The following is a 25374-nucleotide window of genomic DNA, read 5'->3' as shown; positions in this document are numbered from 1 at the left end:
GTTTTTTGCTTTTTGCTTATGTGGTGCTGAGGAATCGAACCCAGGGCCTCATGCATGCAAGGCAAGTGCTCTACCACTGAGCCAACTTCCCAGCTCATCCTTTTTTTTTTTTTTTGCTGGTCCTAGAACTTGAACTCAGGGCCTGGGCACTGTCCTTGAGCCTCTCTGTGCTCAAGAATAGCGTTCCACCACTTGAGCCACAACACCACTTTCGGCTTTTTCTCTTTATGTGGTATTGAGGGCTTTCTTGCATGCTAGGCAAGCACTCTACCACTAATCTACATTCCCAGTCTATATCAGCACATTTAATCAACATAATGCCTACTCTGTAAATTATGTCTAATAGGGTCAAATTGGAAAACTTTATTCACAAAGAGATACTAATCACACACTGTGTGAGAGAGTTACACCATTAATGTAGGTGGTAGCAAAACCATTTTAAGTCAAGCTATTTCACTGTCTGAGAAACTGCTTCTGTGGACAGGGCAGCCATGCTGATCCTCACTCTTCCGCACTCTGAGTGCTGACATAGTCCTGCAGGAGTGCCTGTGCCTCTGCCCGCCGGCTCATCTCGGTGGCCTTGCCCTGGAAGCGGCCTTTCTTCCCGGCTCCTTTGCCTTCCAAGACCTCGGCTACCCTGGGGATCAGAGACAGTCAGGGAGATGTTTGTGAGGGAAAATCTATGAAAACCAGCAGCATCCCTGAGCCTTTCCTGGAGTCTGGAGGAAGTAGGAGACAGGCAGATGGGTTCTGGAATCCTTAAAAGTATTTCCACAGCCTGCCTGGCACTGGTGGCTCACACCTGTAATCCTACCTATTCAGAAGGCTGAGATCTGAGGATTGCAGTTCAAAGCCAGCCCGGGCAGGAAAGTCTGTGAAACTCTTATTTCCAATTAACCAAGAAAACCAGAAGTGGCACTGTGGCTCAAGTAGTAGAGCGCTAGCCTTGAGCTGAAGAGCTCAGGGACAGTGCCCAGGTCCGGAGTTCAAAGCCCCACAACTGACCCCTCCAAAAAAGTATTTTAAAAAAATGTAAATGCTGTAGGCTCCGGTGGCTCACGCCTGTAATCCTAGCTACTTAGGAAGCTGAGATCTGAGGATTGTGGTTCAAAGCCAGCCTGGGCAAGGAAAGTCCGTGAGACTCCAATAAATCACCAGAAAAAAAAACTGGAAGTGGCACCATATCTCAAGGGGTAGATCGCTCATCTTGAGCACAGGGAGACTCAGGGACAGCGACCAGGCCCTGAGTTCAAGCCCCAGGACCAGAAAAAAAAATCATGATAAACCCTTAGCATCTTGCATGTATACCTGCACTTAGGGGCTGCTGAGGGGCAAGAAAAGTAGGGACAGTACAAGCTGGAGTTGTGTCCTACCTGAGGATGGTAGCCACTCAGCCCTCACAGCCACCACCGCAGAGGAATGTAGACTCAGGCTTACCAGCACTCAGGCGCCTCCCCGTCTCCCTCTCTCCTTCTTCACATCCCCTGTGTCCCCTTTTAGAAAAGCCCGAACTCTGTACAAAAATCTAATGTTAAAATGTACCAACTAATTTTTGTTGTTGTTGGTCGTTGGGCTTTAACTGGGGCCTGGGTGCTGTTCCTGAGCTCTTTTGCTTAAGGCTAGCCACAGATTTCTGGTGGTTAAATGGAGATCAGAGTCTCTTGGACTTTCCTGCCCAGGCTGGTTTTGAACTGTGATCCTCAGATCTCTGCCTCCTGAATAGCTAGGATTATAGGTGTGAGCCACAAGTACCTGGTTGTACCCACTACTTTTTAAAATTTCAAACAGGACACAGACCAAGCTGGTATACAGGCCACATGTGATGGCTGGTCAGGATTCTCTTCTATAAAATAATATTTCCAATGAAAACATATTTTGCAGAGCCAAATGTAAGTGCAAGAATATGGGGCATGTACTTCCAGATCTAATTTAAAAAAAAAGAAAACAGAAGCGGTAATAACAAGGCTAAAATAAAGTTCTAATTTTTCCATGAATAAACATATCCAATGTCTTTCTTCATTTAGTCTCAAAATCCAATTTTTCCCCCCAAAAACCTTAGTGCTTCTTCGTTGTTGTTGCCTTAAAAACCTGCTAAAAACAAAAAACAAACAAACGACAACAACAACAAAAAAGTCCTGCTTCAGTTGCCTAGTGATAATTCAGGATCTGTGTTCATGTATCACTTTCTCTCTCTCTTTGTTTTTGTCGGTTATGGGGCTTGAACTCTGGGCCTGAGCACTGTCTCTGAGTTCTTCAGCTTAAGGCTAGTGTTTACCACTTGAGCCACAGTGCCACTTTTGATTTTCTGAGTGGTTTATTGGAGATAAGAATTTCACCGACTGGCCTGCCCAATGCTCAGATCTCAGCCTCCTGAGTAGCTAGGATTACAAATGTGAGTCACTAGTGCCTGGCCACATATCACTTATTTCTAAAAGAAAAAAAATAAGCACATGAGATTTGCAGCCCAAAGCCCCGAGTTCAAGTCTCATTCTGACACTCTAACCATGAAATGTCAAACTGGGAGTGCTGGTGATAGGAACCTACATCTCTGCTCACTTCCTGCACCTTTGGTGTGAATCAAGACTACAGGTGTGACAACTTTTAGCTCTGTGTGTGTGTGTGTATATGTTTGTGTATGTGCGTGAGAGCGCACGCGCATGCGTGCATGCATGTGTACACACCTTTCCTAGAGGCTTAGGAGGTATTCCTGAGCTCAAGGCTAGCACTTTACCCATTTGAGAAACAGTTCCATTTTCAGGTTTTTGGTGGTTAAATGAAGGTAAGAGGGGCTAGGAATGTGGCTCAGTGGTAGAGTACTTGCCTTGCATGCATGAGGCCCTGGGTTCAATTCCTCAGTACCACATAAGCAGAAATAACTGGAAGTGGCACTGTGGCTCAAGTGGTAGAGCGCTGAAGGACAGCACCTAGGCCCAGAGTTCAGGCTCCACAACCGGAAAAAAAAAATGCAGGTAAGAGTCTCATGGACTTTCCTGCTTGGGCTGTCTTCAAATTGTAATCCTCAGATCTCAGCCTTCTGAGTAACCAGGATTACAGATGTGAGTCATTGCTGCCTGGCTTTTAGCTTTTTTGTTGTCGTTGTTAGTCATAGGATTTGAACTCACGACCTGGGTGCTATCCTTAGCTATTCTGCTCAAGGCTGGTGCTCTACCACTTTGAGCCATAACTCTACTTTGAGTTTTCTAATGGTAAATTGGAGAGTCTCACAGGCTTTTTTGCCCAGGCTGGCTTTGAACCACAATCCTAAGATCTCAGCCTACTGAGTAGCTGAAGTTACATGTATAAGCCACTAACACCTGGCTCCTTTTAACTATTTTTTGTTGTTGTTGTTGGTCATGGGGCTTGAACTCTAGGCCTGCATTTTGTCCCTGAGCTTTTCAGTCCAGAGTGATCACTCTACCATTTGAGCCACAGCGCCACTTATGGTTTTCTGGTGGTTAATTGGAGATAAGAGCCTCACGGACTTTCCTGCCTGGGCTGGCTTTGAACCACCATCTTCTGATCTCAGCCTCCTGAGTAGCTAGGATTATAGGCATTCGCCATCAGTGCCCAGCTTCTTTCAAATTTTAACTGTATTTTTTTTGTGTGTCTTTTCTGTTTTTGGTACTGGGGATTAAACCCAGAGCATTGCACTTGCTAGGCAAGTGCTTTGCCACTGAGCTACATTCCAGCCCTCCTTTGAGCCTTTAACCAGACTACATTAATTAGTAGCTACCTGGCTTTCCCACCTGTAGAGAAGTCTATGAGCTTTACCTTGGCCTTAGGGTTTCCACAGCCTCAGCCGGCCCTGCCAGTAAAGAGTCCAGCAGCTTTCCCATCTCCCACAGTTAAGAACAGGAGGTCTCCTAGGAGAGAGGACAATGTGAGTACCTCATGGGGTCAACTCCCCTAAAGCTGTACTTTTATTTCAGTCTCATGAACAGTTGTCTCCCCTAAACCATGAGTGGTAATTGCTGATGGCTATGGCCCCGCCCCTCCACTTTGATCTGACCATGCCAAGTATAAAATAACTGTCATGGCCTGACTCCTGCCATCCTTTCAAACCTGATCAAGCACCCCACACCAACATTACATACACCACTATGTTTCCCCCTGCCTGCTGCCTGACTCCCATCTATCAGACTTCCCTAAGCTCAGCTATTCAGGTAATGTGTACTCCAAATTATCCACACTGACACACACATCTGACTCCCATACTACAACATGAGCTACAATCACTGTCTACACAGAATTATGAAAAGAAAATCATATAGTGCCAAACCTGAGTGGTTTTGGAATAATGTAAGAGACACAGAAACCTCTAAGCTTACAGACTATCAAGACTGAAGACAAATGAAGCCAGAGGCAGCAGCAGATAGACAGGAGCCTTCAATGGGCCTTTCCAATCCCTGCCTTTCTTGCTTCCTTTTTCTTTTCCTGATGTTGTTGTTTTATGTTACTGGTTTTTGAAGTCAGAGACTTCAAAACTTGAAGCCTACCACTAGACTTCTTGAACCACACCTCCAGCCCTTTTTGCTTTATTTTTGAGGCAGGGTCTTGATTATTCTTCCTCGCCTCCTGGGGTGCTGGTCTATGATGTGATCTTCGTATTTAGGTTTCCTTCCATAGCTGGGATGACAGGTGAGCAACACCACATCTAATTTTTGCTATTGTGATGGGGTCTTGTGAATATGTTTTTTAGCCTGGAACTGTGATCTCAGTCTTAACCATCTGCAAACCTGGCAATTAGCTCAATCAGCTTTTTAGTAGCTGAGATGGGGGCTTGAAAACTTTTTGCCCATGCTGTCCTTGAACCACAATTCTCTCCATCTCTTGAATAGCTAGGATAGGATCTTGCTAAATGTGCTGGTTCTGGGGCTTCTTCTCTTGTCCTATTGTTTTCCATTCAAGGCTGATGCTCTACCACCTGAACTATACCTCCACTTCTGGCTTTTTGCTGTAGTCTCTTAGATTTGTCTATCCAGGTTGGCTTTGAACCTTGGTCTTCAGATCACAGCCTTCTGAGTAGCTAGGATTACAGGTATTGAGCTGCTGGAAACCAGCTTGGTCTTGAATTCTTGTTCCTCTTACTTTTCTGATCTTCCTGGGATTACAAGCATGTTCCACCATACCTGGCTCCACCCCTGAATATCTAATACTAGGTGCTAATCACATACAAATCTAAGTGGCTTTGAGGAGCTTCAGCTCTAACAAAACAACCTGGGAAGCTGACAAATGACACAGCCTCCGAAAGATCAAATTCAATACCTCAGCGCTCAGCTCCTTGCTGGTGCTAGGAAAACAGTACTGAATGAGTTTGTGCTCCCTGTTCTGCATGTGTAATGTGCAGTGGCTTCAGCTAAGCCAGTGCCCCTCACTGAGAGCTCTGCTCCCCAGGTCTCTCCCTGGAGCATGGAGAATCTCATGTTCCTCTTACCTTTCACCCAATCTCGTTGGCAATGATATTCATGAACTCAGAATCGCCCTCCTTCCTACAACCAAGGACACAGATCTGAGATCCAGAGTGGAGTGGTAGCTGTGACAGGGCAGGAGGCCTGGCTCCTCATTGGGAGACAGGAAGATGAGTGGCAGGCCTCACTACTTTCTACTTGGGCTAAGTCCCACACCCCTTAGCAAAGAGCTGCTGATGATGGAAGAGCAGCAAGACACCCTTCTCTACCTCAGCAGTTTATAACCAAGGGATTTCCATCTCCCTTCGGTGGGACTCATCAGGAGAAGAGAATGTGTATTGGACGGTGAAAGGGACAAGGGAGGGGCTGGGAAGGTGGCTCAGTGGTAGAGTGCTTGCCTTGAATGCCTGAGGCCCTGGGTTCACTTCCTGAGCACCACATAAACAGAAAAAGTCAGAAGTGGCACTGTGGCTCAAGTGGTAGAGCACTGGACAGCGCCCAGGCCCAGAGTTCAGGTCCCACAACCAACAACAAAAAAAAAGAGGTAAGGGAAGATGCTAATGAAAGTCACAAGATTACTTGCTACCTCTTGTGGAGAGGGTACTATCAAAGCCAGGGAATTTGGTGGGTAACACATTTCTTAGGGTCTCTGCACCCTAGAACACAATATGTTCTAGCAATCCACCTCCTACAAGGCTCTGCAGAGAGTGGAGAGGCTAAAATCCAAGCCCCACACAGTTGCCCTGCCCACCTCCACAGTAGCTGGCTTCTCACCTGGGAAGTTTGACCACATCTCTGCAATCCAGGCTACTCAGGAGGCTGTGGGCAATGTGCACAGCCAGGTCTCTGAGCAGATTCAAATTATTCTACAATGGAAGTGAAATCTGAGTAAAAAGGTGGAAAAGATAAGAGAGAGCCCCACTTCTCACCACTTCATTCTCCCCTAACCTCTTCAAACAAACCCATACTTTTGATCCAACGTGAGGGTAGAGTCTGGAGAACTTACTGTAGGGCCCAGGCTCTCTCCCCTGTCTTCAGAATGAGTCACCTTTTGCAGGAGCTTGGTGGAGTTCTGGAGCTTTTTCACTGCATCCACATGATCCTCTGCTCCACACCTGTAAGACAAAGGTCAATGGAGACCCATTGCCCAAGGCTTCCAGTGCCCACATGATTCAATCGTCCATCATTAGCACCACTAGCTGGGGAGCAAGCCTTGAATACATGGCCCTTCTAGGGGGACATTTCATCTCAAAACCATACAGTTAGTGGAAAGTGATTACAGGGTTGGTATATGACAAAGGTGTTTTTTGCTTTTGTTTTTCTGGGCCTGGGCGCTGTCCCTCAGCTCTTTAGCTTAAGGCTAGCACTCTACCACTTGAGCCACAGCGCCACTTCTGGTTTTCTGGTGATTAATTGGAGATGAATCTCATGGACTTTCCTGCCCAGGCTGGCTTTGAACCATGAAATTTAGATCTCAGACTCCTGAGTAGCTAGGATTACAGGCATGAGCCACCAGCACCCACAAGACCAGGGATTTCTATACAGCCTTCTGCCTCAGTCTGTAGTTACGTCAGATTTCTCAAGGGACTGATTTGGTCTAAAATAGCTATTCCCAGCATTGGTCTTTTTTTTGGTCAGTCATGGGGCTTGAACTCTGGGCTTGGGCACTGTCCCTCAGCTCTTCAGCTCAAGGCGAGCACTCTACCTCTTGAGCCACAGCACCACTTCCGGTTTTCTAGTGGTTTATTGGATGTAGAGTCTCACGGACTTTCCTGCCCAGGCTGGCTTTGAACCGTGATCCTCAGATCTCAGCCTCCTGAGTAGCTAGGATTACAGGTGTGAGCCATGGGTGCCTGACTCAAGCATTGGTCTTTTGTTTCTTTAGTATGGTACAGTGGTAGCTTTTATCTTTGAAAACTTACCATTTTTCAAATAGCTGTTAGTGACCAGTTCACCAGAGCCCCTCAGATCCCCTTTCTCCTTCTTGGAGAACTCTGCTCTCTTGATTGACACAGTTCCCTTGGAGAGAGTGCAGACTGAAGGCTTAGTAACACTGATTCTGACATGACTTTTGTGGTAGAAGCCAAGATTTTTTTCTTTCTTCTTCACTTAGAAAACGATGCTAGAAGAGCTATAGCCTTAAGAAGTATACATTCTTGGATGGGAATGTAGCTTAGTGGTAGAGTGCTTGCCTAGCATGCACAAAGCCCTGGGTTCAATTCCTCAGTGCCATGTAAACAGAAAAAAGCAGAAGAGGTGCTGTGGTTCAAGTGCTAGAGTGCATTCCACCTGCTGATCTGCTGATCTGCTTACTATGTATTTCCCCTGATGACCACTAGAGGACAGCACCATCTGTCTCCCTTCTGGCTTTCAAGCAAACTCCTTTCCCCTTTCCTCCTGATCTGGAACCTGGCCCTAAACTTAGACCAGCTTAGCCTTCTAGCAAAGTCTAACTTGGACTGATCTCCTGAGGATATGGCTTTCTTGACAGTGTGTGTCTATTTATCCTCACTCAGTTGGAAATAGTTTGTACCTTTTATCCTTTATTTATTTATTTTTTTTGCCAGTCCTGGGGCTTGAACTCAGGTCCTGGACATTGTCCCTGAGCTTGTTTTGGTCAAGGCTAGCACTCTACCACTTAAGCCTCAGTGCCACTTCTGGCTTTCTCTGTTTATGTGGTACTGAGGAATTGAACTCAGTGTTTCATGCATGCTAGGTAAGCACTCTACCACTAAGCCACATTCCCAGCCCTGTACTTTTAATATAATCTAATAATATCTTCCATTTAAAAACCATTTAAAACTGGACTTTTAAGGTTAAAACATTTTGTGCTTCAAAGGACATGTTAAGAAAGTGAAAAGACAGACTATACAAAAAGAGAAGATAATCTTATCAGGTCTATAAAACCTTATAACTCAGCTATAAAAAGACACTCAAAGGCTGACTGGCTTCCAGTTCAGATCCTCCAATCTCAACCTCCAGAGTAGCTTTGATTACAAGCATGAGCCACTGGTGCTGGCCCTTGAGACTCTTATCTCCAGTTAACCACCAGAAAATCAGAAGTGGTGCTATGGCTCCAAGTGGTAGGGTGCTAACCTTGAGTAAAAAAGCTCAGGGACAGTGCCCAGGCCTGAGTTCAAGCCCCATGACTGGGGGAAAAAAAGATAACTCCAATTTTAAAATGGACAGATGATTTGTACAGATAGTTCTACAAAGAAGATAAATGACCAATATATATATACATAAATACACTTATTACCATTTGGTTCAGAGAAATGCAAATCAAGACTAGAATGAAGTACTACTTTATATCCACTAGGATGGCTAGTGACGTAAGACAGACAAAAACAAGCTTGACAAAAATGTGGGAAAATTGCCAGCAGGCAGTGGCTCACATCTGTAATCCTCACTACTCAGGAGGCTGAGACCTGGAGGATTGCATTTTGAAGCCATCTGATGTAGAAAAGTCCTTGAGATTCCAATCTCAACCTGCAAAAAAGCAGAAGTGGAGGTTCGGTTCAAGAAGTAGAGTGCCAACCTTGAGTGAGGCTAAGCAAAATCAAGAGATCCTGAGTTCTAGCCCCAGTACCAGCACAAAGAAAGGGAGCAGAATGAAATCTTGATATATTCTAAAGCCTAGATAAACCTTAAGACACTTATGCTAAATGAAAGAAGCAGGACACAAAAGATCACACACTATGTGAATGTATTCATAGGAATTGTGCAGAACAGGCAGATCTGTAGAGAGTGAAAGTAGATTAATGACTGCAACCACTCCCAATTCTCCTCTTCTACAGTCCCTGGCAACCACTAATCTGTAATAGTCCTTTTTTAAAATAAAAAATCTTCTGTTGTTAGTCATGGGGCTTGAGTTCAGGGCCTAGGCACTGTCCTTGAGCTTCCTTTGTTCAAGGTTAACATTCTACCACTTGAGCCACAGTGCCACCTCCAGCTTGTTTTTGGTAAGTTGTTGGAGATAAGAGTCTCACAGATTTTCCTGCCCAAGCTGGCTTCAAACCACAGTCCTCAAATCTCAGCTTCCTGAGTAGCTAGGATTACATGCATGAGCCACCAGTGCCCAGCTCAGAATATTCCTTTTGAGAGTGAAGAACATGGCCTAAAGTTAAGACAGTGGTGAAGGTTGCACACTTCTCTAAGGAAGTTAAAAATTATTAAGCCCCATCATTTAAATGGGTGAATTTTATGATCTATGAACTATGGCTTGTTATTTTAATTAATTTTTTTAATTTTAATTTAATTTAATTTAATTTTTTAATTTTTTTTAATTTCCAGAGAATTTTACATTTAGTATTTGGGCTAGAGTAAAAAAAAGGAGTAAAATATTTACCTATAAGCCCATCATTCATGTCAAACCAAATTTTCTGCAACCTTTTCTGTAGTTTTAACATACTTATAGCTATGATTGAGTAATATTTACAAATCCAAAATACTTTACATTTTGTAATACATTCTTTTTTTTGGGTGGGGGTCTGGTCGTGGGGCCTGAACTCTGGACCTGAGCGCTGTCCCTCAGCTCTTCAGCTCAAGGCTAGCGCTCTACCACTTGAGCCACAGCGCCACTTCCAGCTTTTTTTCTTTTTGCTTATGTGGTGCTGAGGAATCGAACCCAGGGCCTCATGCATGCAAGGCAAGCGCTCTACCACTGAGCCACCTTCCCAGCCCTGTAATATATTCATTACATGTATTTACAGTTTCCAGGCACAGTGCTAAGTATTGGGGACAGGATGATGAATTAACAACTCGTTTTCCCTCAACTAGCTATGACCTTAGTGCCATGATCTAGAAGTATTATTTCTACTTAACAGATGAAGAAGTTGAGGCTCAGAGAGGGTAAGTGAAATGTCTGAGGTGCTCCAACTGGTTACTGACAGATCTGAGACTGAATCTAACCCTTTGGCTCTGAGGCCTTGGTGTATGCATACGCACGGGCACTCTGCTACTGGGGCTTGTAATCAGTGCCTTGTATTCTTGTTTGTTTTGCTCAAAGCTGGCACTCTCCCGCTTAAGCCACTTCAGGCTTCTTGCTGATTACTTGGACATAAAACTTACCCAGATTTTTCTGCCCAGGCTGGCTTCAAACTATGATCCTTAGATCTCAGCCTGAGTAGCTAGGATTACAAGCTTGAGCCACTGGTGCCTGGCTTGGATTTTTTCCTAATATAACAGCACTTCTGTATTTTTAACATAATGCTAAGCATACTCTCTTACCACTGAGCCATACCTCCAGCCATTTCTGGGTATTTTTGGTGTTCTAGTGCAGTACTTTTTATACTTTTGCTTACCTTTACAGAACCTTGGTCATGTTAATCAGCTAAGAAGCCTCACCCTTGTCTTACCCAGTCTCCAGATAACTGTATCTGTACTGGAGCCAGTATTTAAACACTAGATTATAGGACTATAAATCTACTGAACTTTGGTTTGAAAATGAAAAGAATTTATAACAAAAATCTGCAAAACGAGTTCTTCTCTATGTTTATTTAGTATAATTAACATGCACTACTTTTTCAGAAGGAATCTGTACACTGGTGAGTGTGCAATGTGGTTGCACAGGAATTGAGCAACAGGCCAAGGGTTATAGTCTGGGAACTGTAGGATTTTCTTCTAAAGATGTCTTTTGTGTGGCACTGCCTAGGTCATCAAGAAGAAGCTGGTAGGATCCGTGAAAGCACTTCAGAAGCAGTATGTGTCACTGGATACGGTGGTCACAAGTGAAGACAGCGATGCCAACATCATGTGCAGTGCCCTGGAGGCTGTGTTTATCCATGGCCTGCACGCCAAGCACATTCGTGCTGAGGCTGGAGGAAAAAGGAAGAAACATGTACACCAGAAGCCTCTGCCTCAGCCTGTCTTCTGGCCCCTCCTGAAAGCTGTCACCCACAAGTGAGATCAGCTGGAGAGGTTTTGCCCTGGGGAGGAACTTTGGTGTGGGACACTGGGCTCTTCCTCCCCAGTTCTGCAGAAGGCCTGTGTTCTAGTGTAGAGACAGTGTGAGGTAGGGCGGGAGAGCAACTGAAGGAAAGGTTTATCTCCCACCAGACCTGACTGTCCAGCCAGCCACAAGACCTTGACAAACCTGGGCCTTCAGGCCTGAGTCTGGGGCTGCTTCCTACACTGGCCATCACATTGGCTCCCCCACTTAAGTCCCGCCTCCGGAGGGCGGAGCCACTGGAGAGGTCAGTTGCAGAATGCAGGGCGGGGCCAACCGCCTTCCTCACCTGTGGTGGCAGGGCCAACCGCCTTCCTCACCTGTGGCAGGGCCAACCGCCTTCCTCACCTGTGGTGGCAGGACCAACCGCCTTTCCTCACCTGTGGCAGGGCCAACCGCCTTTCCTCACCCAGGGCGGCGACCCGCGCCCCTTTATCTCTGCATCCCGGTGCCCCTACCAGGCCCGGGCCCACGGAGCCGGGGACAACGCGTTTCCAACGCCCGACGCCCGGAGGTTGGAGCCAACCCTCCTCGACCCGCTCCCCGAGGGCCACGGCGCCGCCCGGTGGGCAGAACCGAGGGAGCCGAGGCCCAAGTCCCAGCCTCCCCTGGCTGGGCTCTCCGGGGTCTGAAAAACACCTGCTTCATCCTCACCTTGTCCCAGAAGATGGCCCCGAGACTCCCCTGGGCCTCACACACCCTCCCGTGTGCCCCTGGCCGGCCCGCCCCTCCTCAGCCCCTCGGGGCACAGAGCCCAGGGCCCTCCGCTCCTCTTCTGACCGCATTTCCTCCCTGTGGAAGAGGTGACATGGCCCTTTGCAAAGGAAGCAGAAAGAAACTGGAAAGCGGCGCCTTGCAGCCAGCAAGTTCTCTTCATGTTAAACCCTTTTTAAACAAGGTGAGAAGGAAAGAGTTTTCTTTTCTTTTTTTTTGGTCCGGTCGTGGGGCCTAAACTCTGGGCCTGGGCGCTGTCCCTCAGCTCTTCAGCTCAAGGCTAGCGCTCTGCCACGTGAACCACAGCGCCACTTGTGGTGCTGAGGAATCGAACCCAGGGCCTCAGGCATGCAAGGCAAGCGCTCTACCACTGAGCCAACTTCCCAGCCCCAGGAAAAAGTTTTCTTGGGGGCATCTGGACAAAAGGATAGAGTTTCTGGCCCCGAGCATTGGTGACTTGACAGTGAATAATTGCTTTGGGGGACTAGGAGCTCTCTACCCTTTTGGTCTCTGTCTGCATTTGTTGAGATTATTTAGGATTAATCTCTTTTTTTTTTCTCTCCTAAGGCTTGGAAAAATCAGTCTCTAGGGAGGACAAAAGGTAGAAATTCAGGTAAGCTTTTTGCAGGGGAATCTCACTGTCAAGACTATTATTCTTTGTCTGTGTGTATCCCTAACTACTTTTATGCTTTTTGATAGCTCTCTTCTAGGATATTTTAGGTGATATGTATCTTTTCCAATTCAAATGGGCCCTTGATAGAATAGGATCCTTCAGGTGATATAAATCTTTCCTATTTCTAGCAGCTCATAGAGATAGAAATTTCACCAAACCTGCTTAGGTGTTTAGCCCTTTCTTCAGGAGATGCCTCTGGGAGGCAACAGCTGCAGGATTTGTTGTCACACACATCTGAGTACAGATCTCAGCTCCAAAGGGTGCTTATCTCTTTACAGTTTATGAGGCAAATAGCACTATATGCTGGCTGTCAGTAGGTCAGTCTGTATTTCATAGGGAATCACATGGAGATACTGAAGAACAAGGTCAAATGCATCTGTAATATTCCGTAGCCAAGCCTCAGGCAGGGCTTGCTTCTATGCATTGGGGGATGGGAACAGGGCTGTGAGGAGAAAGATGTGGTTCTTGCTTTGTCAGGGCCCCTGAGCTCATAGAGAGCAGTCCCCAGATGGTAGGCACTTCCTTTACTGCACTGTGAACCACTACAAGAGCAGGCCCAAACCAGGGCTCTTAGCAAAATTAAGATTAATAGACTTTGCCAGAGAACTACACAGACATCCAGGTACAGAGAACAAAGGTTTATTGCTTGGAAAGGGGGCTGGCAAGACTCCTTCTCACAAGGGAGGAATGAGAAGAAGCACCAGCTATTGTCTGGGGTGACCTGTATAACCTAGGATGTTTAGGAGGGGCTAGAATGGCTAGAAGGTGGAGACCCTGGTGTGGATGTGTGGGACAGGAGCTTCATCATGTTAGACTAGGACTTATGGCTGCTGTCCAAATGGTCAATAAAGGGTCCTGCAACTGCCCAGACCTGAAAGTCACTCCAAGGGGCTCTTGTTGCCTTATATGGTGGTAGCTGCTCCAGAGAAGTGCCATCCCAAGGTAAAGAGGGTTGGAAATTGATTATTGACTGCCTTTACTACATGGGCCTAGTGCTGCCTAGGAAGGGAGCATGCTAAGCTGTGGAGAAGGGAAGGAGTAGACTAAGCTATGGCAAGGGACTCATTTCCCTAACATTCCCAACTCACTGGTTTTATAAATGATGGGGGGGGCACCCGGTTGGGATTATGGAGGAAGGTCTCTTCTTCTGAAGCTGCTTCCTACTGAGAGGGGGCAAAGTAGTCAGCAGGGATGCTCAACCAGGTACCCTCCCAGGAGCATTTGATTGACAGACAGGTCTCTTCTTCCCCATGAAGATGTTCTGTATGCACCTAAGCAAGCAAGGCATGATCAAAATAAAGCACAAAATTGCAATTAAGGGACCCAAGATAGGCATGAGCCAGGGCATAAGCCATCCAAATAGGTCCCATCCCCTTTATTTTGTTGGATATTTTTTCCAGTTCCTTGAGATGCTTGATTTGTTCCTTAATGGCATAGCTGTTATCAATTAAGTTAAAACAGCACTTGTTTTTTACTTCCTCACACCCTTGATGATGAAGTAAGAGTAGATAATCGATGGCTGCATGATTGTCAAGGATATCCTCTCTTTGCTCCTGCTGCTCTTGATTTAGCAGTGCAATGGAAAAGGAGGTGCAATTTACACACACACACACACACACATTGCCACTATTCATGCCAAACACATGACACCCTTATAGGCTCCCACTGCCAACCCTGGTATCCCAATCAAGGAGAAAGTGAGGGCATTATATTCTGCTTTAGACAGAAGGTGTAGTTTATCAATACAACTTTCACCCAGCACCAGATTACTAGTCTTATGACCTCACTGAGGCTGGAAGAACTCCTTGTGGGGCAGCACAACAGCTAGACAGCTTAGGCAGCAGTGGGGGTTAAAGGCAGATAGGCAGGGATATAATTAAAAGTGTAACTTTCACAGGTAAAAAACCAAGCATTAGGCAAGGAGATATGGCCCTCTGCATACAAAATACAAGTTGTCCCTCTTTAGTTCTATACAGTCGTGGGTACAATTTTGGACCTGGGCACAGGTGTTATTTTCCAGCATTATAACCCAGGGTGGTATATAACATCAGGGTATCTGCCAGTCTCTCATGTGAAGGCTTTCCCCAGGTATAGGAGCCAGCATAGATGGTATTTATATCTACCACAGGTTTGCACACCAGAAGCAAGCAGGGCCCGAGCACACGTCCCATCTCCAGTTCCTGCCTCAGACAAAAATTAGAGGTGTTAATAATTTGGAACAGGCAAGACCAGATGTCACAATGCATGTGGTCCTGCAAGGACTCTGAGGAGGAGGATCCTCCATGTTGGTATTTTAGGTTTTTTGGACTACAGCACTCTAGCCTGTTTAGCACTCTGGTTTGTGAAAGCATTTTTCTGGCTGGCAAAGAAAAATTGATCTCTAATAACACTACCAGTGCCTACCTGTGTAGGCCTTTAGGCAGATCTCAATAGGGACATAATCTCAGGTTCACAAACTTTCTTTCCTTAACAGATGAATTTAGGTGGCTGCTGTCAGCCTAAAAGTCACTGCCAGTTAGGACATTGAGCAGATACAGGAGTTTTGGGATTTAAGCTATCCCCCACATTTTACAACCTTAGCTTTTTATTACTCATGATCACTGGTAAGTTCCTGCCTAGAAGTGGTCAGACATGGCCAGGAGAAAGGCATGCTTACCTCTGTATGGTATTTTCACGATTAAAAAAAAGGCATGCTTACAGTCTACTTTCCTATCTCTGATCAATTTTTGAAGGGCCAAACACAAGTGACTCCAGGATCTGACACCATCTCTGCCATCCAGGCAGTAGCTTGTAACTGCCTCTGGATGCGCCATCATTGCCAAGGTCCCAGGAGTGCCTTTCTCCATGCTGGGATAATTGGCATTTTCCTTGGTTGGTCACTGGACTTGAACTCAGGGTTTGAGCAATGTCCCTCAGCTCTTCAGCTCAGGGCTAACACTCTGCCACTTTGAGCTCCAAAGCAACTCTGCTTTTCACATTCTGCTGGCAGATTAGAGATGACAGTTTCACAGGGAACTTCCTAGTCCAGGCTGGCTTCAAACCGCAGTTCTCAAATCAACAAGTCTTTACAAAAGGCCACTTTACTCCAATTAAAGCAACAAAGATGGTCATTGGAAGTAGTTTTTTTTTTGGGGGGGTGGGGTCTGGTCGTGGAGCCTGAACTCTGGGCCTGGGCACTGTTCCTCAGCTTTTCAGCTCAAGGCTAGTGCTCTACCACTTGAGCCACAGCGCCACTTCTGGCTTTTTCCTTTTTGCTTATGTGGTGCTGAGGAATCGAACCCAGGGCCCCAGGCATGCAAGGCAAGCACTCTACCACTGAGCCACCTTCCCAGCCCCTGGAAGTAGTTTATAAGCATGTCTTACCTGGAACTTATTAAGGGCCAAAGTTACCTCTGACAAACTTTTAAGAATCCTCTGTCCTTCCCTATGGGGCTATTGGAAACTGTCCCAAGAAAACTATAAGAGCAAACTATAATAGCTATTAAATAATTATTTTGGTAGTCTTAGTTTATCTTTTTCTGTTTTGAAACATTTACTTTTTAATTTTTTCTAGGAAGTCAGCCACTCTACTTCCCAAATTTTAACAAAGAGGATATCATTTTTAATCTCTTTTCCCAAAGTCATTTTAATCTAGATTTAGATGCCCCTTTGAAACACTGGGCAATTTCTGTAGTATGAGTTACCTTTAGGAAAATTAATAGTTTTTCTTAATGTAAGAATTACAAGAACTAGCACTGTACCAAGAACCTAGACTTAGCATCTTTTTCTTTTAGAGATACAATTGCAAAGTAGCACAGAAATCAGATCACATTCTTTGTTCATACACCACTTATGGTCTGACTTGTTGGCGGTTAACATTATGGACAGGTGGAAGGGAACACAAGCAAATTCAGGACGATGTTAAGGTGTGAGTTTCATTAGATCTGTAATGGCTTGTGGTTTTTACCCAGAATCAGCAGGCTTCAGTCATATGTAATGGAACATGGCTGGGGTCTGGGGTAGGCCCGGCCTGTATGGACTGTCATACCTTCCGCTGTTTTCCTGCAAAATTTCTTCACATATTGGTTAAAGACCTGGTTTACATTGGCTTTTGCAGGCTGGTGCCACTGGTTTAGGCAGCTGTGACAATGTTGTTTTGTCTCCTGGGCCTTTTTCCATGCTCAAGAGTAAACTGCATCTGGTTCCTTGATCTTAAAGGGAGATGATCAGTACACAGGAGAGAGAATGGAGAAACAAAACCTTAGCCTTATTTTATCAGCCATTATCAGATGTACAACATTTAACTTTTAGCATAGATGGACATAAGGAATGACATAAATCACAGTCAACTTAATTTACATTCCAAAGGAAACTATTTTTTCTTTCTTAAGACCCTTTTTTTTTTTTGGGTCCAGTCGTGGGGCCTGAACTCTGTGCCTGGGCGCTGTCCCTCAGCTCTTCAGCTTAAGGCTAGTGCTCTACCACTTGAGCCACAGGCCACTTCCAGCTTTTTTCTTTTTGCTTATGTGGTGCTGAGGAATCGAACCCAGGGCCTCAGGCATGCAAGGCAAGTGCTCTACCACTGAGCCACCTTCCCAGCCCTTTCTTAAGACCCTTTAAAACTGCCTGTTCCCCTCCCCCCTCCCCCTTTGGCTTGTAGTCAGGTCTTAGGATTTTTAAAGCAACTCAGATTAAATCACAGCTTTTATTAACAAAGCAGCAAGTACAATACTTGCAAGGTGACTTGGAAACCATGACCATTTTACATATTTTATATACAGATAAAACAGACAGACAGACATGTTTGTGCACAAATCATAGAGCGCACTTAGATTTTTAATAACGGCCATTTGTTTTTTTTTCTTTTTTGGGGGGGATTATTTTATGATGGAACCATGTGATCTGTTTAAAAATGAAACAAAAAACAGACAGGAGACAGGACAGGAGCACAGAGACACATAGCATACATGAACACAGACACATGGCATGCATTAATGGACAGGAGACAGGACATGAACACAGAGATATATGATATGCCATAATGGATTGATCCAGAGGTTTTAGACCCAAGACTGAACAGATAAACATAAAACAGGACAATGAAACAAATTTTTGGAGGGTTTTTGAGTGACTCCAAAAAGATGTTTGGATGGCATGTCCATTGTCAACAAGCTGGCTGTCAGAGCAGTGGAAAGACCACAGGATCCTGAAATTTGTCAGGAGGTGCACCTGTTTCCGTTGCCTGGCAGCTGGCCCACTGGGGCCATCCACCAGTGTCCTTAAGGAACCCAGATACCCTCCTGGCATTGGGATTTTAGAGGCCACGTTTTGAAGGACTGAATCTTGGAGCCCATAGATACACTTAACACAGTTAGGAAATAGGCCAGAGAGGATAGAAAGAACAAAAACAATACCAACAAACCTACTTAGCTCCAATACAGAGGGAAAGTGAGATGCCATGGTGGCAAGAGAAGAACATCAGGAGACATTTTTTTCTGGTGGGGAAAAGGAGAAAGCAGTAAAAGAGAGGAGCTGGGCCAGCAAGTTAGCCAGCCAGCCACTGTCAGTGATGGATTAACAACAGACAGGGCAGAAGTCTGTTTACTTAGGGTCTAGAAGGGAAGAAGATGTTAGCCAGAGAAGGGGCTTGGGAAATAGAAGGCTTATGCCCACACAGGCAGGCAGGCAGGCAGGCAGGGACAGAGGTTAACAGAAGGAGCTTGTAGAGTGAGGATAGAAGGTCTTGGAAAGGAGAGGGGCGGCCAAGGCCTGGAATGAGGAGAGAGGTGCCACGTGGGAGTTAGCCTTGAGAGAGAGGAGGGCTTTGGTCCTGAGAGCTTGATGGGGAGGAGGAACCACTGGGAAGATGGGAGGGAGACCCCCCATGGGAGCAGGTGTAGAAGGGGCTGTTGAAAAGAAGGGAGGGGCAAGAGCCACCGCTGGAGTGGGAGGAGGGGCTGAGGGGGCAGCAGGAGCCACTGCTGAAGTGGGAGGAGGGAGCTCTGCCAGTATTGCCTGGGACCCCGCCAGTGCTGCCTGGGACCCCAAGAAGTTGGAAGGGGCTTGGGTTCTGAAGTTAGAGGCAGCAGTGGCAGTGGGCTGCCACAGGAATCACTGGGAAGGTGGGAGGGAGAGAGTTTGAAGACAGTTTGGCTTTGAGAGGAAGAATTTAGTCTGGAGGTAGTTACACGTGGGCTGGGTGGACTGGGAGAGAGAGAGCCTGCATTATTGTTGTCAGTCCTATAAGGTTAGCAGGGGACTGTGAAGGGGTGGATGGCCCATTATCCTGTATGGTATTGGGACAGTCTCTTGCCCAGTGTCCCTTTTTGTGACACCTTGGGCATGGCTTTAGTGGTATTCAAAGATTGGGACATGTACATACCCAGTGGCCAGCCTGGCCACATTTGTGGCACTTTCCCAGTGGTCCAGGCCCTTTGATGGAAGACTTATCAGATGAGGCAGGTTGGTGGATTGCCCGAGCTAGCATCTGGCTGGATTTCTTCTCTCTCCCATTGTAAACCTTAAATGCTGCCTCTAGAACCTCTGCCTGGGGAGTAAGAGATCCCTTTTCCAGCTTTCTAAATTTAGCTCTAATACCTGGGGAACATTAGGAGAAAAAATAGGTTATTATTCACTGTTGAGCTTCCCGTGTCTCCGGGTCCAGGTTAGTGTACTGGAGACATGACTGTGTGAGGCGCTGAAGAAAGGCAGATGGGTTTTGTTTCTTACCCTGAATTACTTGAGTTTTTTTTTTTTTTTAATAATTCACTGCCTTGTGACTAGCTTTGCGGAGGCCAAAAGCTAGACATGTAGTAAAATGATTTCTCGCAGCTATATCTGCCAGAGAGTTATAGTCCCATTGGGGGTCTGTATCCGGGACTGCCTCTGTTCCTATCAGATGGGTTGGATCTGTCAAGTGAGTCTCATTAGCATGTTCCCAGGCCCTTTCCCACACCTGTCCTTGCTCCTCAGGGAGGAGGGCTGAGGTTAGTATGGTGTGGATGTTGTGGACGGTAAGGCTGTAAGAGAGACAGAGATAATGGAATTCTTTGATAAAAGTTGCTGGATTGGTGGTATACTATCCCAAACGTTGTTGTATCTGTGATATATCTCCTAGAGAGAACAGAATGTGAACTCTTAAGATACCTTCCCTAGCTGCTACCTCTCTGAGAGGCAGCAACAGAGCTGTATGTTGAACTGCTTTAGAGAGTAATGGTGTAGCAGGGGTGGCAAGGTTGGGAGAAGGGTGTGGGATTTGTTTAGTAGGCGCTGCAGAGAAGTTGGGAGAAGAGAAAGGGGAGGCTGCATGGGCATCCCCACTGGGAGGGACCACTGCAGAAAAGGTGTGAGGGGCTGGGGGAAAGGCTGAAGGATCCTCACCAGGTGGAACTAGAGGAGGGGCTGGAGTTGGAAAGGGGGCTGGAGTTGGAGGAGGAGCAGGGGTTGGAGGAGAGGCCGGGGCTGGAAAGGGGGCTGGAGTTGGAGGAGGGGCAGAGAAAGGGGAATTGGGGAAAGAGGGGGGGGGGTTAAGAGAGGGGAGGAGTCAGAGAGGAAGGAGAAGAGAAAAAAGGGATTGAGAAAAAAGAGGGAACCGGAGGGAAAGGAGGGATCAGGAAGAAAGGGGGGACCGGAGAGGTGGGGAGGGGTGCAGGAGCCCCATGTGGAAGGGGGGGCAGAGGGGACTTTGGGAGAGGGCGCTGTAATCTTAGAGATGGGGGGAGGGGGAAGGAGCGGTCGATACCAGTCTCAACCTTGGTACCAGCCAAGGCAGGAAGAGTTGAGGGAGGGGGGAGGGGAGAAGAGGCCGTTGGTGGCAGCAGTGGCGGTGGAGGAGTGGGAGGGGGAGAAATTGGGGAAGGGGCGGAATGTAGCTGAGGTTGATAAGTGGGGAACTGGCTCCCACAGGAGGAAGAAAGCTCGTCGTCGGCAGGATCAAAGTCAGAGGTCGTCAAGGCTTCTAAGCCTAGTGGGTATGGCTTAGCTGCTAGCATAACTTGCACTGGCAAGCAGGAGAGACAGAGTTTGGGATGAGAAGGGAGATAGAGGAAAGCTGGAACATAGGGTACCTGGCTCTGCTTTCCCGAGTGCTCACAGTACTTGTGTAAGTCCTGAATGATGATGGGATCCAGGGTGCCATTAAGTGGCCATTTGGATTGGCTCCCTAGGTTGTAGTCAGGCCACACTTGGTTACACAAAGGTGTAAGGCCCTTGTGCTTGAGGCCAGGAGCCAGGCCATGAGGCCGCACTTTGGCAAGCATGCATCCCAAAGGGAGTCAGAGGGGAATCTTAGATTGAAGATTTCCCTTTGGTGACTTAACCAAAACAGTCCAGGCATCCCCACAACGTTCTGCTCTTAGGGAGAGTATGCCTGCAAAGGGGCATGGAGCAAAGGAGGATGCTTCCTCATCCAGCCCCCTAAGTCCCAACCTCAGACCACGTGGTGGGCCTTCTTGTCAGGTCTCACAGCAGCCTGGTACCTGGACTTTTGACAATTCAGAGGAAAGGTGCATGCTGTGAGACCGAGAAAAGGACAGATGGTCACCATAGGAATCTCACGTCCACTATTTGCAGATGAAGGCTGGTGAATTGGATGTGGGAGAGCACTCAGGGGCAGAAGGAGGCTTTTTGGTAACTGGGTCCGTCTGGCAAAAGTCCAGGCCTCTGGGGTCATAATTTAGGAATGAGAGAATGACTGCCTCAGAGACAGTGGGGAACTAGGCCTCTGGGCACAGCTACGATTCCCAAGGGAGGGGAAAAACAATTTCATGGAGAGGGGAACTAGTTCCTGGCCAAATGCACTACTCTTAGCAAAATTAAGATTAATAGACTTTACTGGAGAACTACACAGACATCCAGGTACAGAGAACAAAGAAAGGTTTATTGCTTGGAAAGGGGGCTGGCAAGACTCCTTCTCACAAGGGAGGAATGAGAAGAAGCACTGGCTATTGTCTGGGGTGACCTGTATAACTTAGGAGGTTTGGAAGGAGCTAGAAGGTGCTAGGAGGCTGTGATCCTGATGTGAACATGTGGGCCAGGAGCTTCATCATGGGGACTAGGACTTATGGCTGCTGTCCAAATGGTCGATAAGAAGTCCTGCAGCTGCCCAGACCTGAAGGTCACTCTAAGGGGCTCTTGTTGCCTTATATGGTGGTAGCTGCTCCAGAGAATATGGGTCTAGTGCTGCCTAGGAAGGGAGCATGCTAAGCTGTGGAGAAGGGAAGGAGTAGACTAAGCTATGGCAAGGGACTCATTTTGCTAACAAGGACTCATCTCCCACTGAGATAGAATTACTCCCTTCAACTTCTTGCTCTCCCAGCATCCATGGTCTCATTGTGGGTGAACTGTCTTTTCCTGTCCCCTGAATTTGGGCTTACCCATGTGGCTTGGTTTGGTCCATGGGATGAAGTAGAAATGAAAAGTGGAGTTCTGAATGTCAGCTTGAAAGGGCCTCATGATAATCTGCTGGTCATTGAGTACTTCCTCTTTCACACAAGAGCAGCTTCCCCTGGGCAGCGACTGCCTCTGCAGGCTGCCCCCGGAAGAACACCAGTCAGTTACTGCTAGAGCATAAGTACATTAGCTAGCTGTAGTCTCATAGGGGGTCATCATTTCAATCTGACTTCAGGACTGTTTGTAGCATATCATTGCAGAAATAGCTAAAGTATTTACAGTTTCAGTATTGGGACAGTCTCCAGGACTGTACTGAGGCACTCCAGCCTGAAGTGCTCTGTCATCTGGGTCTCATCGCTTTTTGCTTTAATTTCGCTTTAGTTAGGGTCTTGTGCCAATGTTACCCAGGCAAGCCTTGAATAGTAATGGGTTACCTCCAATTCCTGGATAGTAGTGGGGATCATAAGCAGGTACATTCTGACCCACTTTTCTTTTCTTTTCCTTCCTTCCTTCCTTTCTTCCTTCCTTCCTTCCTTCCTTCCTTCCTTCCTTCTTTCTTTCCTTCCTTCCTTTCTTTCTTTTTGTCGGTCATGGGCTTGAACTCTGGGCATAGGCGCTGTCCCTTAGCTCTCAGCTCAAGGTGAGCGCTCTACCACTTGAGCTACAGCACCACTTCCGGTTTTCTAGTGGTTTATTGGAGATAGGAGTCTCACAGTCTTTCCTGCCCAGGCTGGCTTTGAACCATGATCCTCAGATCTCAATCTCCTGAGTAGCTAGGATTACAGGCCTGGGCTACTGGTGCCCGGCTTCCTACTTTCTTTCTTCCTTTCTTTCCTTTCTTTACTTCCTTTCTTTCTTTTTTTTGGGGGGGTGTCCAATCGTGGGGCCTGAACTCTGGGCCTGGGTATTGTCCCTCAGCTCTTCAGCTCAAGGCTAGTGCTCTATCACTTGAGCCACAGCGCCACTTCCGGCTTTTTTTTTTTTTTCTGCTTATGTGGTGCTGAGGAATTGAACCCAGGGCCTCATGCATGCAAGGCAAGCACTCTACCACTGAGCCACCTTCCCAGCCCCAAAAGATATATAATTTTTTTTTTTATCGGTTGTGGGACCTGAACTCTGGGCGCTGTCCCTCAGCTCTTCAGCACAAGTCTAGCACCCTACCACTTGAGCCACAGCGCCACTGCCAGCTTTTTCTGCTTATGTGGTGCTGAGGAATCAAACCCTGGGCCTCATGCATGCAAGGCAAGCACTCTACCACTGAGCTACCTTCCCAGCCTCTTTCCTTTCTTTTTCTTTCTCCTTCATTCCTTCCTTTCTTTCTGTTCTCTCTTTTTCTTTCTTTCTTGCCTTCCTTCCTTTTTTCTTTCCTTCCTTCCTTTCTTCTCTTTCTCTTTCTTTCCTTCTTTCTTGCTTTCCTTCCTTCTTTCTTTCTTTTTCCTTTCTTCTTTCCTTTCTTTCTTTCCTTCCTTCCTTCCTTCCGTCCTTCTTTTTCTTTCTTTCTTTTTTCTTTGTGCTTTTGAACCAAGGGCCGTCACTTGCTAGGAAGGGACTGTGTTATTTGAGCCACATCCAGTTCATTTTCCCTTAAGTTATTCTTAATGATACCATCTAGTGCTTTTCTTAGGCTAACCTGTAGAGCCATCTTTCTACTTCCCTCTTCTGTATAGATGTAATTATAGATGACATTAAAGCTTTATTAAACATACCCAGCTTGTTTTTCTTTTTCTTTCTTTTTTTCTTTTGCCAGTCATGGGGCCTGAACTCTGGTCCTGGGTGCTGTCCCTGAGCTCTTCAGCTCAAGGCTAGTGCTCTACCACTTGAGCTACAGTGTCACTTCCAGGCAAGCACTCTACCACTCTACCACTGAGCCACTTTCCCAGCCCCCAGCTGGGGTGTTCCTAAATTTCTGTCTAGGCTGACCTTTAACTGTGATCCTCCCTATCTCTGCCTTCATAGTAACTGGGATTACAAGTTTGAACCTCTGTGCCTACCTACGTAACTCATTTCTTGTAGAGACAGCTGCTACAAAGAGAAATCCAACAAACTGGGTTGAGTAAGAAGCATATTGAATTAGCATGTAATAATTCAGTTAGGAAGTCCAGGCAGGGCTACTTGTGGCCTTAGTATTAGTGTCCCAGACTCTGTATCACTGCTTCATCTTCCAAGGCCTGGCTCCCATCTACATAAGGTTTCATAGAACTCACAGGGAATCTGTGTCTTTCAGCCCTACAAGGCAAGCCTTCCACATGTGGTGCCAAATCCTCCTCCCAACATTATTGTTTAACAGGGTACATATCAGCCATCCTTACCACTTCTGCTTTGAGTATCAAGCGCTATTTTTTGGAGGGTGGAGAAGGGAGGAAGCCCTAGGGATGGAAGCTAAGGCCTTGCATGTTAGGCTAAGCTGCAGACTAGTGCTCTTACAAGCAGAGTCTGACAACAGAGTATGCTCAGTCTCCCAAGATTTGTTTTTTCTTTCTTTCTTTGTTCTAGAGCTTGAACTCAGGGCCTGGGCTCCATCCCTGAGTGTCTTTTGCTCAAGGCTAACACTCTGCAACTTGAGCCACACCATACCTCTATGTGGCACTGAAGAATTGAACCCAGGGCTTTATGCATGCTAGGTAAGCACTCTACCACTAAGCCACATTCTCAGCCTCCCAAGTTTTCTGAGAAGGTATCAGGACTGTGGGTACCAAGGCCAGAAATTTTGCAGGGAGGGAGCTTGTTTTGGAATATATAACATTCTTTTTTTTGAGGGGGGGTCTGGTCATGGGGCCTGATCTCTGGGCCTGGGCACTGTCCCTCAGCTTTTCAGCTCAAGGCTAGTGCTCTACCACTTGAGCCACAGCACCATTTCTGGCTTTTTTCTTTTTGTTTATGTGGTGCTGAGGAATTGAACCCAGGGCCTCATGCATGCAAGGCAAGCGTTCTACCACTGAGCCACCTTCCCAGCCCACATAACATTCTTTATTTTCTTTTTTTTTTTGTCGGTCTTGGGGCTTGAAATCTGGCCTGGGCACTGTCTCTCTGCTCTTCAGATCAAGGCAAGTGCTCTACTTCTTGAGCCACAGTGGGCATCCTTGCCTTGTTCCTGATTTTAGGAGGATTGGTTGTAGCTTTTCCCCATTAAGTATAATATTGGCTATTGGTCTGTCATAAATTGCTTTTATTGTTTTTAGAAATGTTCCTTCTATTCCTATTTTCTCCAGAGCTTTTAGCATGAATGAATGTTGAATTTTATCAAAGGCCTTTTCTGCATCTGT

The sequence above is a fragment of the Dipodomys ordii genome, unplaced genomic scaffold (genome assembly GCF_000151885.1).
Source record: "Dipodomys ordii isolate 6190 unplaced genomic scaffold, Dord_2.0 Scaffold147, whole genome shotgun sequence".
Lineage (NCBI taxonomy): Eukaryota > Metazoa > Chordata > Mammalia > Rodentia > Heteromyidae > Dipodomys > Dipodomys ordii.
The sequence above is the reverse complement of the archived record's forward strand: the minus strand, read 5'-3'. Positions refer to the sequence as shown.